Source organism: Stegodyphus dumicola, chromosome 5 (assembly GCF_044657685.1).
Source record: "Stegodyphus dumicola isolate Sdum_Otavi_A_Nest chromosome 5, ASM4465768v1".
In the NCBI taxonomy this organism is placed as follows: Eukaryota; Metazoa; Arthropoda; class Arachnida; order Araneae; family Eresidae; genus Stegodyphus; species Stegodyphus dumicola.
The window spans coordinates 190,918,439-190,928,687 of NC_140772.1; the positions used below are offsets into that span (position 1 = coordinate 190,918,439).

At 28.8% G+C, this 10,249-nt stretch overlaps 1 long non-coding RNA gene across 2 annotated transcripts; it reads right to left on the bottom strand.

Moving 5' to 3' along the window:
* Positions 1-1,352: 1,352 nt before the first annotated feature.
* On the bottom strand, positions 1,353-9,397 carry LOC146997371 (uncharacterized). 2 transcript variants are annotated; one of them, XR_015041379.1, is made up of 3 exons: positions 9,206-9,397; positions 7,568-7,605; positions 1,353-1,575 (listed from the first exon to the last, which is right to left on the bottom strand). It is a non-coding gene; the product is annotated as an uncharacterized LOC146997371 (long non-coding RNA). The 2 variants fall into 2 exon arrangements; XR_015041380.1 differs by lacking the exon at positions 1,353-1,575 and adding an exon at positions 4,688-5,068.
* Positions 9,398-10,249: the final 852 nt, after the last annotated feature.

The following is a 10,249-nucleotide window of genomic DNA, read 5'->3' on the forward strand; positions in this document are numbered from 1 at the left end:
AGTGCCACCGAAATTATCGTCGCAGCAGAAGCAATCAGCACTAGAATTTGACTGCAAGAAGTGCGGAAGAAGGCACAAATATCGGGACTGTCCAGCTTTCGGAAAGACGTGTGCTAAATGCAAAGTAAAGAACCATTTTGCCGCGAGGTGCCCCAAGAACATTTGTGAAGTTGTAATACCAAATAATGAACTTAGTATATATAATGAACATAGTGTATTTGTTGACTCTGTAATGATAGATCCACCAGTAAACGGGCATAGTGAATTTAAAATAAGTGCAAAATCAATCAAAGATCTAACAAATTCTATTGATGAAGTAAATAAGGATATTCGCAAGGTAAGTGAAACATGGGTGAAAAGTATTACAATGTATGTAAATAATAAGTCTTTCAAGGTTGATTTTAAGTTAGATACTGGTGCAGAAGTAAATATTTTGCCTTTGTATGTTTTAAATAATGTTAAACTTAAGCCTAAACTTAATGAAACTGATTTGTTCTTAACTGCATATAGTAATTTTAAGTTAAAACCAGAAGGTACTCTTATAATTAATTGTTCAACTGAAAGGCTTAAGAATGTACCTTTACAGTTTTATGTTCTTGATGTAAGATCTAAGCCTATATTAGGGTTAACAGCTTGTTCTGCATTAAAGCTAATTGAAAGGATTGATTCCTTAAAGGTGCAATATCATTAATAAAAATGATTTAATTGCTCAGTATAAAGATGTATTTACAGGTACAGGGCAATTTCCTGATGAACCATATCATATAACCCTTAAAGATGATGCAATACCAGTAATACACCCCCCAAGACGTGTTCCTCAGGCTTTACAGGCTCAACATTGTTATTGTAAACTAGACATTAGCCATACTTTAATAGTTGTCATCTCTGTATTTTTAGAACTTCGAAATTAGAATGTCAATTTTATCTGCCATTGTTATGGAGCTGTAGGATATCGAATGTTATTTCTTCAATGATAAAAAGAAATGAAATTTTTAATACCACATCTCATTCATATAACTTATTAACATAATTGAAAAACAATTTAATTCATTTCGTGTTATATCTGAAAATTAAAATTTGTAATACATTGACTAAAGATTCTTACAGGTCTTATTACCATTTTCCCCCAGGAAAAAGATAATTGCTGTGTAAAATGCATAAATATTTTCACGAGACTTATAATAGTGGTATTAGAATTATTATAATGTTTATGTCATATAATGGATCTGTGAATTTCTTTTAAATAATTTTTATAATCACAAAATTTTATAAAATTAAGAAAGTAGTAAATTTTACAATTAAAATATGAATCCCACACTGCAGAAATACATACAAGAATGAAAACACTGTAATATTTGAAATGCATGATTTATTTTTTTAATAAATTAATAATTATATTTTGATTTTCTATGACAGCAGACTGATTTGCAACTGATTGCTTATACAAGTCACATATTTCACACAGTACATTAATATATTCTTCTGCGTTTTAATTATTTCCTTTTCTGCAGCTGTAATATCATCTCTCTTCCTTTTTTCTCTTCGGTCTCCTGCTTCAAATAGTTGAGCTTCTATCTGAGGGAAAATTTTAAATATTCATTCAAATACAAATATTCTTAATTTTTATATTTCATAATGTAAAACACTTTTTATAATTAATTAAACAATGAAACTTCTCTAAAAAGGAACAATTCATAATATTGATTTCTTTAACTTTCAATTTTTTTTCCCTTTATAATTTTTAAGACTGTTTATAGATCAAGAGGATTTAATGATTATTATTTTAAATTCTTAAAATCTTGTTGTTAATAAAAGACATACTTTGTATATAATGTTCGCAATAAAGAATTGAAATAACTCTTTTGTATGAGAAATATTAATTTACATCTGTTATAATTAATTTATACCAGCGGTTCTCAGCCGGTGGTATGCAAAGAAACAAAATATTTTTAACTATGAAATTCAAAAATCTCATAAAGAAAAGAATAGTTAATAGAAATTTCCTTTGATCGAAATTGACTTGAAGATTTGGAAAATGACACACTTGTTAACTTTTGGCTGAACCGAAAAAAAGAATTTAAAGGCATTTCAAATAAAGCTATCAAATTTGTATTGTCTTTTCGCACAACCTGTTTTTGTGAAAAATGATTTTTCCATGTTAAATTTGAAATATAAATACTCATCAAAATAAAAAGTGTATCCTAATTTACCATTAAATGAAATAAGAGCAGACATAAAGAAATTAGATATTAAAGTATTATAACTGAAATTTTGATATCAAGTGAATAATTAATTTAATTAAATTTAATTTTGATAATTAAGTAATCATCAGTTTTTAATCTAATAGTTCTTTATGTGTACATATTTAATACAAAGAGTGTGCAAATGGCAATAAATATATATATATATATATATATATAATTTATTTCCTAAACATTATTGATTAATTGATTATATTATCTCCTAAGTTTAATTAAAGTAGAATTATTTTAAAAATGTGCATCCATACTGGTAAGTTATATTTTGAAAGATGTTTTGAAGTAATTTGAAAGCAAAATGTTAATAATGTTTTAACGGGGACTGGAGTTAAATCATCACGAAGAATAATATTACAATTGTAAAAGTAAAAATTAAAACATGTAATTATTGTCATTGATCGGAAATTAGTTGACTTTTCAAGGGGAACAAACCAACTCCCGTTCAATGATCAATAATTGATAAAAATACGTAAATATGAAAGTGTTTCGTCTTTACTCGAGTTATAAGTTAAAGCCAAACCGGCAATTCTAGTCAGGCCAAATATTTCCGCGAATAGTTGTTACTCAAAGAACTGATTCTCATGAAGCATTTTAGTCAATTCAATTTGGAGTAAAAATCAATTACTGTAGAGAAATCTTGTAAAACTCGAGTAATCGTCCCCAACACTATCATCTTTATGTATTTGAGTACTATATTATTTGTAGAAATTAAACATTGGAAATTGTCATTATGAAATCGAAATCAAAGTAAAGTTGAAATAAACATAGAAGATTATAAAAAAGATAAATAATGCAAACTTTGCAAAAACTAATCAAAGAGAACATAAAAATAATATAAAAATAATATAAAAATAAAATAGAAAATAATATAAATAAGATCAGTGAATGTACATGAAGATATAAAGGCCAGAAAGGTATTAAGTAACTTACATTCTTTCTAGTGGGGGAGTTGGCAATGTGTTCTCTTCGTGTCTGACTCAGAAGTGTAGGGTGTCCGAAAATTCTTAGCGGCAGTAGGGACTTTGAATTATATCAGTTGGTAAGACTTGGGTGAAGAAATTTATGGTAGTGGGTGGGACTTGGAATTCTTGAGGGATGTATTGTGTGGAGTTCTTATCTGAGAGAGACCGTCTGTTAAGATTTTTTTAAAAATACTAGTGAATGGAAATTAATTAATTTCTGGCTAATTGTCGTGTCGCAATGATTAAGAATTTAAGAAAGGAAAAAGGTATTTTCGCTATCCAAGAGCTAGTAGACAGTCTAAAGGCAGGAAATAGGCCCATTTTTTTAGTAACAGTATAGTAACAGTATATGTCTGAAGACAATTAGCTTTTTACAATGTATACAATTGAGTAATTACACTATATACAAATCTTTCAACTGACAGTCATCCAACTTATACCGCCTTCTCAGGTTTAGGAATAAATTATCATATCCCTATCAGTTAAATGATTTAGAGTGAGTATTTAACGCCTGCTCTTTTAAGGCAATGGTTGATAAATTGAAAGGGAATTAGATTATTTTTGAGAATTTTGATAAGGATCAAAATTTCGCGTTGTAAATCTATTGTATCTGTGCATATAGTTTTAATTCGTTGTATTTGATTAATTATAGTATTGTTAATTACTTTTTTGGATATGTTGGAGTTCCAATTTATTAATTTGTTAGTATTGAAATTGAAGTTTCTTGTTTTGTCAAAAAGTAAAATTTTTTTGTAGTTAATGATTTGAAGATCTAGAAAGTCTATGCTATTTTGTGAATTATTAGTTTTATTAAGTTTAAGACAATTCGGATAAATGTCGGAGTTTTCAATTTTACCAAAATTATTAATTGTAATAAGGTCATCAATAAATCTGTAGGTGTGTTTGTAGTAATTTAACTCTTGTGGTTGTAGATTTTTTTGGAAGTTAAATTCTTTGACAAATAAAAAGATATTACAGATCGAGGTGCTGGAATGTAAGCCCATTGGCAATCCTCTGACTTGTTTAAAAAGTTGATTTTGAAACTTGATGTAGTTATGAAAAAGTGTGCATTTTAGGTAGGTTTTCCATTTGTCAAGAGTCATGATATTGAGTATATTAGGGAAAAGTTTTGGTAGATCAAGTAGACTGGTATAGATTTCTTCTAGAGGAAGTGAGGTATATAAGTTTTCAAAATCATAGCAGTTAATGTTTTGGATGTTAATGGTATGAATGGTATTAATGACAGGAGTGTTATTATGAATGATCCAGCAATAGTTATGATTAGTGTTACAATCATTGAAAATAAATTTACAGATTTTATTAAGTTGAATTGAAAAATAATAGTCTATATTTTTCTTGTAATTATTAGTTCCATTAGCTATAAATCTAAATTTTAATGGTGTTTTATGGAATTTGGGAATCGCATAAAGATTAGTAAATCTGTTGTAGTTTGCATTGAAAGTAATATTGAGTTTCTTATGAAAAGTTTTAATCCTGTTTATTATAGATGTTTCTGTAAGGTTGGCTGATTGATAAGTAGTTGCGTTGAGAAGTTCTTTATGAATAATCTCAGTGTAGAATTGTTTTCATATAATGCTAAAGTTGTTATGAGGAATTGAAAAATAATCATTGTAAAATTAGTGGTAGTCTTAATGTTTTTCAGTTTTTGCTTAGATGGTACATTACAGTCAAAAGGTTGAAAACCGCTGATTTATACCATTAAAGTTTTTCTGTTGGGAGGAAAAGGAAAAGAAGAATGCAGAAAACATTAGATTTTATGTAATAGATACAAACTTGTCATTTTTAAATGCCATTGCAGATTTCCTCGTGATAAAGGTGTGGAATTTTCTAATGTAAAAAAGAAAAAAGCATAAAATAAGCACAATTTACTCAACAATCTTGGGTTGATCTTTACATTATGGTAACTTGGCGTTTTTTTGGCGAAAATTTGGCGACCAATTCTCCTACAGCAACCCTCTATTTTTTTTTTCCCCGCCGCCATTTTGTCTTCACGAAGTAAAGACATGTTTCTTTTCTTTTTATCTACTGAACACTTCTTCCAACAATCTACTAGCCGAATTACACTTATGCTAGAAATTTTATCTAACAAAACTACTTAATCATGACAAATATTCACTGCAAAATTGGGAAAAAGTGCACAATACCATACTCCTTACGCGTTTTTCAAAATAACACATACACATAAACCATGTACACGCCGACTTATTTTTACTTAAAAAAACATCCCAGAATTGCACAAAAATGGCATTGCGCACACTCTTCACTATATCCATGTACACTGCTTTTTTCTCATAAATTAGAAAAATTTCACGAAAATACATGACAATTTTCTCAATCTTTAAACCCAGTAAAAAGAACATATATGAAATTACCTGATCACGAAAAAGTATTTACCCTTTCCAAATATGAACATTTCCACATATAAAATAAATAAAATATCCAAAAACTTTTACCTCTAAATCATCCATTACATTATACACGTCACCAACGAATTCATACCGCAAGCATTACAAATACTTAATATCAAATATTTAAATTATTTCCATGCACGTTTACTTCAACTTAAACGTATACCAAATTCCTACAAACATAAAATTCACAAAATAACTATCATTTAATTAAAATATCACTAAACTATGTACACGTCGACTTATTTTTACTTAAAAAAAAAATCCCAGAATTGCATAAAAATGGCATTGCATCTTTAAACCCGGTAAAAAGAACATATGTGAAATTACCTGATCGCGAAAAAGTATTTACCCTTTCCAAATATGAACATTTCCACATATAAAATAAATAAAATATCCAAAAACTTTTACCTCCAAATCATCTATTACATTATACACGTCAACAACGAATTCATACCGCAAGCATTACAAGTACTTAATATCAAATATTTAAATTATTTCCATGCGCGTTTACTTCAACTTAAACGTATACCAAATTCCTACAAACATAAAATTCACAAAATAACTATCATTTAATTAAAATATCACTAAACCATGTACACGTCGACTTATTTTTACTTAAAAAAACATCCCAGAATTGCACAAAAATGGCATTGCGCTTACTCTTCACTACATCCATGTACACTGCTTTTTTCTCATAAATTAGAAAAATTCACGAAAATATATGACAATTTTCTCAATCTTTAAACCCGGTAAAAAGAACATATATGAAATTACCTGATAACGTATACCAAATTCCTACAAACATAAAATTCACAAAATAACTATCATTTAATTAAAATATAATTAAATTCAAAAACACTACTTAAAATATAAATGAGCACATACATTAAATTAATAAAAATTACCTTACAATGCTAATTACTTTAAACTAAATCATTGCTAATAACAATTTTCCCAATAATACCAAATTCCTTTACTTCCACCTTACATTTAGAACACAATGCATAAAAATAATATCCTCAAGTAATTAAAAATACTAACTTACCTAATCTTCTTCAGAATCTTGATTACGTGTCCAATAAACTTTTCTTTAGTTACGGCCATGGGATCCAAAAATTCACGAACACTGTTTCACACAACACAGAATAAACCAAATACAAAATTTCCAGATTTTTTCCCGATTTCCCCCCTTTTCCGATTCAAGAACCGTAATTCGTCCATTAATATCACATGACATATCCCATGATCTCTCATTTCCCTCACACAAAATAATGCGTAATCGGAACTGAGTACTGCTCACATTATTACCAAAGTCCCAGGTAGTAACCTTTATCGCCTCCAAAATGTCACCAAACTACCAGTTACCATATTGTAAAGATCAACCCAATCTTGACTGAAATATATATGCTTTCAGAGATAGCATAAAGCAAGAAAAGTTTACTCAACAATCTTGATTGAAATATACATGCTTTCAGAAATAATATACAAAGCATACTGCATAATCAAAGTTATGAGTTTATATACTATGAGATACTATACATGTTTATAATATACCACATTCCTGTACACCTAACACCTCGTCCACAATTTTCTATACAATTCATTAAAGATAGTTCCTGAAACATAACTGACTTAAGAGAAACATGCATACTTCTAATTTATGCACAACAATTTGACAAACATTAATTTCAGGTAATGAGCTACATGTATTATATCAAAGAAAGAATGAATAAGCGTAATTTGCCTTTATCCTACAAATACTTAAAAAACATTTACATTAAAAAAAATGAATTATACATAATGGTAGCAAATTTTTAATGAAAAATAAAACAAGAGTTGAAAACTTAATGCAGTTTTTGTCAATATTTTACTCTCTTAAAATTTACATAAATGTATAGAAACTTGAAATGCATACCGCATTTGGCTGGAAAACTTGTGGTATTGTACTGCACTCTAGGGAAAAGGAAAAAGTATACAATGAAGCAATCATAAGAATAAAAGATATTTGCATATTATTGAAACCAGCTTAATAAAAGTTACCAAATTTTCAAAAATGTGCCAAACTCTGACAACGATTATGTATCAAAATTTTTCAGGTAACATGCTCATGACAATTTTTCATTCAAGCAATGTCACCATTTTCATATGTGTTTCTTATGTTGTATTTCAAGTTCCAATGGATTTTAGATACGAATAGTTGTTTTAGATTAATTTCAGATTTAAAATACTGCTTGTGGAGATTACCATCAAAAGACGAAGCTGTGTTAAAAGTTCTGCAGGAATAGAACATTTTAGTACAAAAATTTCTAATGGAAACAACTATGAGATGAATTTGGTACATAGACAAGGCATGCAGTATCAAGTTTATGTAATTCTCTGATTTTTTTTTAAGTGAAAACAGATCACTTGGCACAAGTGCTAAAAAATTAGACAAAAAATTTGTGGAAAATGTATTTTTTTTAAACTATCATATAATTTTTATTTAATAATTGAAATTAGTATTTTAAAATTTGTTAAATGTTTTTTCCTTTGATATGTTGATAACATTTTGCCAACTTAGATAAATATTGATAGTTTGGTTATGCTAAAAGCAAGCTGCAAAAACAACGTACTTCTCCTAATAAGTATTTTTCTCTTTTCATTTATAAAGACCACCAAACTGATCCAGGTGTTTGTGTTAATACGTTAAGTACCAAAAAATATTGAAGAATGCACAATGAAAGATGGCAACCAGTATGGTAAAAGATATAATTAATATATGCAATGAAAGAAATCTTATTAAAAAACGACTTTCATTATCAGCAGAGAAGCATGACACAGTTACAGTAAAGAAATTAAGCTTTTGTTTCTGCACTTGTAGCTTTTAATAGCCAAAAATTGTTTTTTGAAATTTTATGAAATAAATAAATCTGAACATAACTGATATCAAATGAGAATGGGTCCAAACTTTCACTTAAGAGGAAGAAAGTGTACTGTAAATGCACAATATAATGAGCAGAACACAAAGCATAATTTATAAATTAACCTTTACTCTGGATGTATATATTACATTAATATCACATTAGAATTATCAGGGTTTCATATAATTTTTTATTTATTGTATTACATTGAAATACCTTTAATTTCATTTTTATATTTTCCCAACGATGTACAATATAAATCTAAAAATTGCTCTTAACTGTTTCATCACATAATGAATGTCTAAGGGAAGGAATGCCTGCGTGGAAGACTAAGTAAAACTTAGTATTCATGTTATACATTGAAAAAATGAAGAAAACACTCATGCAGCCAGATTTTTCACCTGGATTTAGAGACTGGGATAGCGGTGTTCAGCAGGCTTATCTGCTTGTAGATAGATGGGCTTATTAATTACTATGTAATTCAAGAACTAGTTAATTTTCATATGGTAAACATGCCTACTGTCACTGAAGAATCATGCATCTGCATTAAACAATAAAAATATAACACAAATTTGAAAATGGGAAAAAAATTTGGTTTATATTTGAAAAAGCAAGGATTTTTGTATGAAAAGTAAAATATATTTTACACACACCTGTTGCTGTAGTTTACTTTGGAGGGAATTTTCTATAGGATAAAGTAAATAAAGTTGTACACATTAAATACATGTTGTACACATTAAAAGAAATATATTTCTTTCGTTTTCAGGACTGGAACAATTCGTTACACAACACTACAACGCAGTAAACACTTGACCATAAGCTCAGAGAAATCATGGGAACTGATGTTTTTTGTTTACATCGGCACGCAGTCTCATTGGATATTGATGTAGTTTATCGGACAAGCTCTCCTGGCACGAGAGCAAACCAGCTCCCCATTGCAATTTTGACGTCATCAGTTACCAGAGCGGTAAAGCGTTGCACTTGAATTCGACTTTAGCAGACGATAGCAGGAACGCCTCTTGCGAGCTAACATTTGCAATTTATCAGAGCGTTGCACTTGAATTCGCCCCTAAATTAAAAGATATTTTAGATAAACTTGAAAGAGAAGGGATAGTATCGAAAGTAAAAAAACCAACTGATTGGGTTCAAATTTTGGTTATAGTTGAAAAGCCTAATGGGAGTCTGAGATTATGTTTGGATCCTAGAGATCTAAATAAAGTAATTAAAAGGGAACACTATCAAATTCCTTCTCTAGATGATATAATTAGTAGCTTAGAAGGTAAAAAAGTATTTTCAGTTGTAGATTTAAAAGATGGATTTTGGCATGTACCACTAGATGAAGCTAGTTCTCAACTATGTACATTTAATAATCCTTATGGAAGATATAAATTTAATAAAATGCCATTTGGAATATCCTCTGCCCCAGAAATATTTCAGAAAAGAAACCAAAAATTATTTGGTGATATTGAGGGTGTGGAAGTTTACTTTGATGATATCATAATTGCAGGATCTGATGAGGTTACTCATGATATAATTATCTCTAAGGTTCTTGAAAGAGCTAAGTCTCTAAATTTAAAATTTAATCCTGATAAATTACAATATAGGGTACCGGAAGTCAAATATGTAGGCCAAATTATTTCTGAGTCAGGTGTAAAAGCCGATCCTAGTCATATTAAAGCAATTATTGATATGCCAAC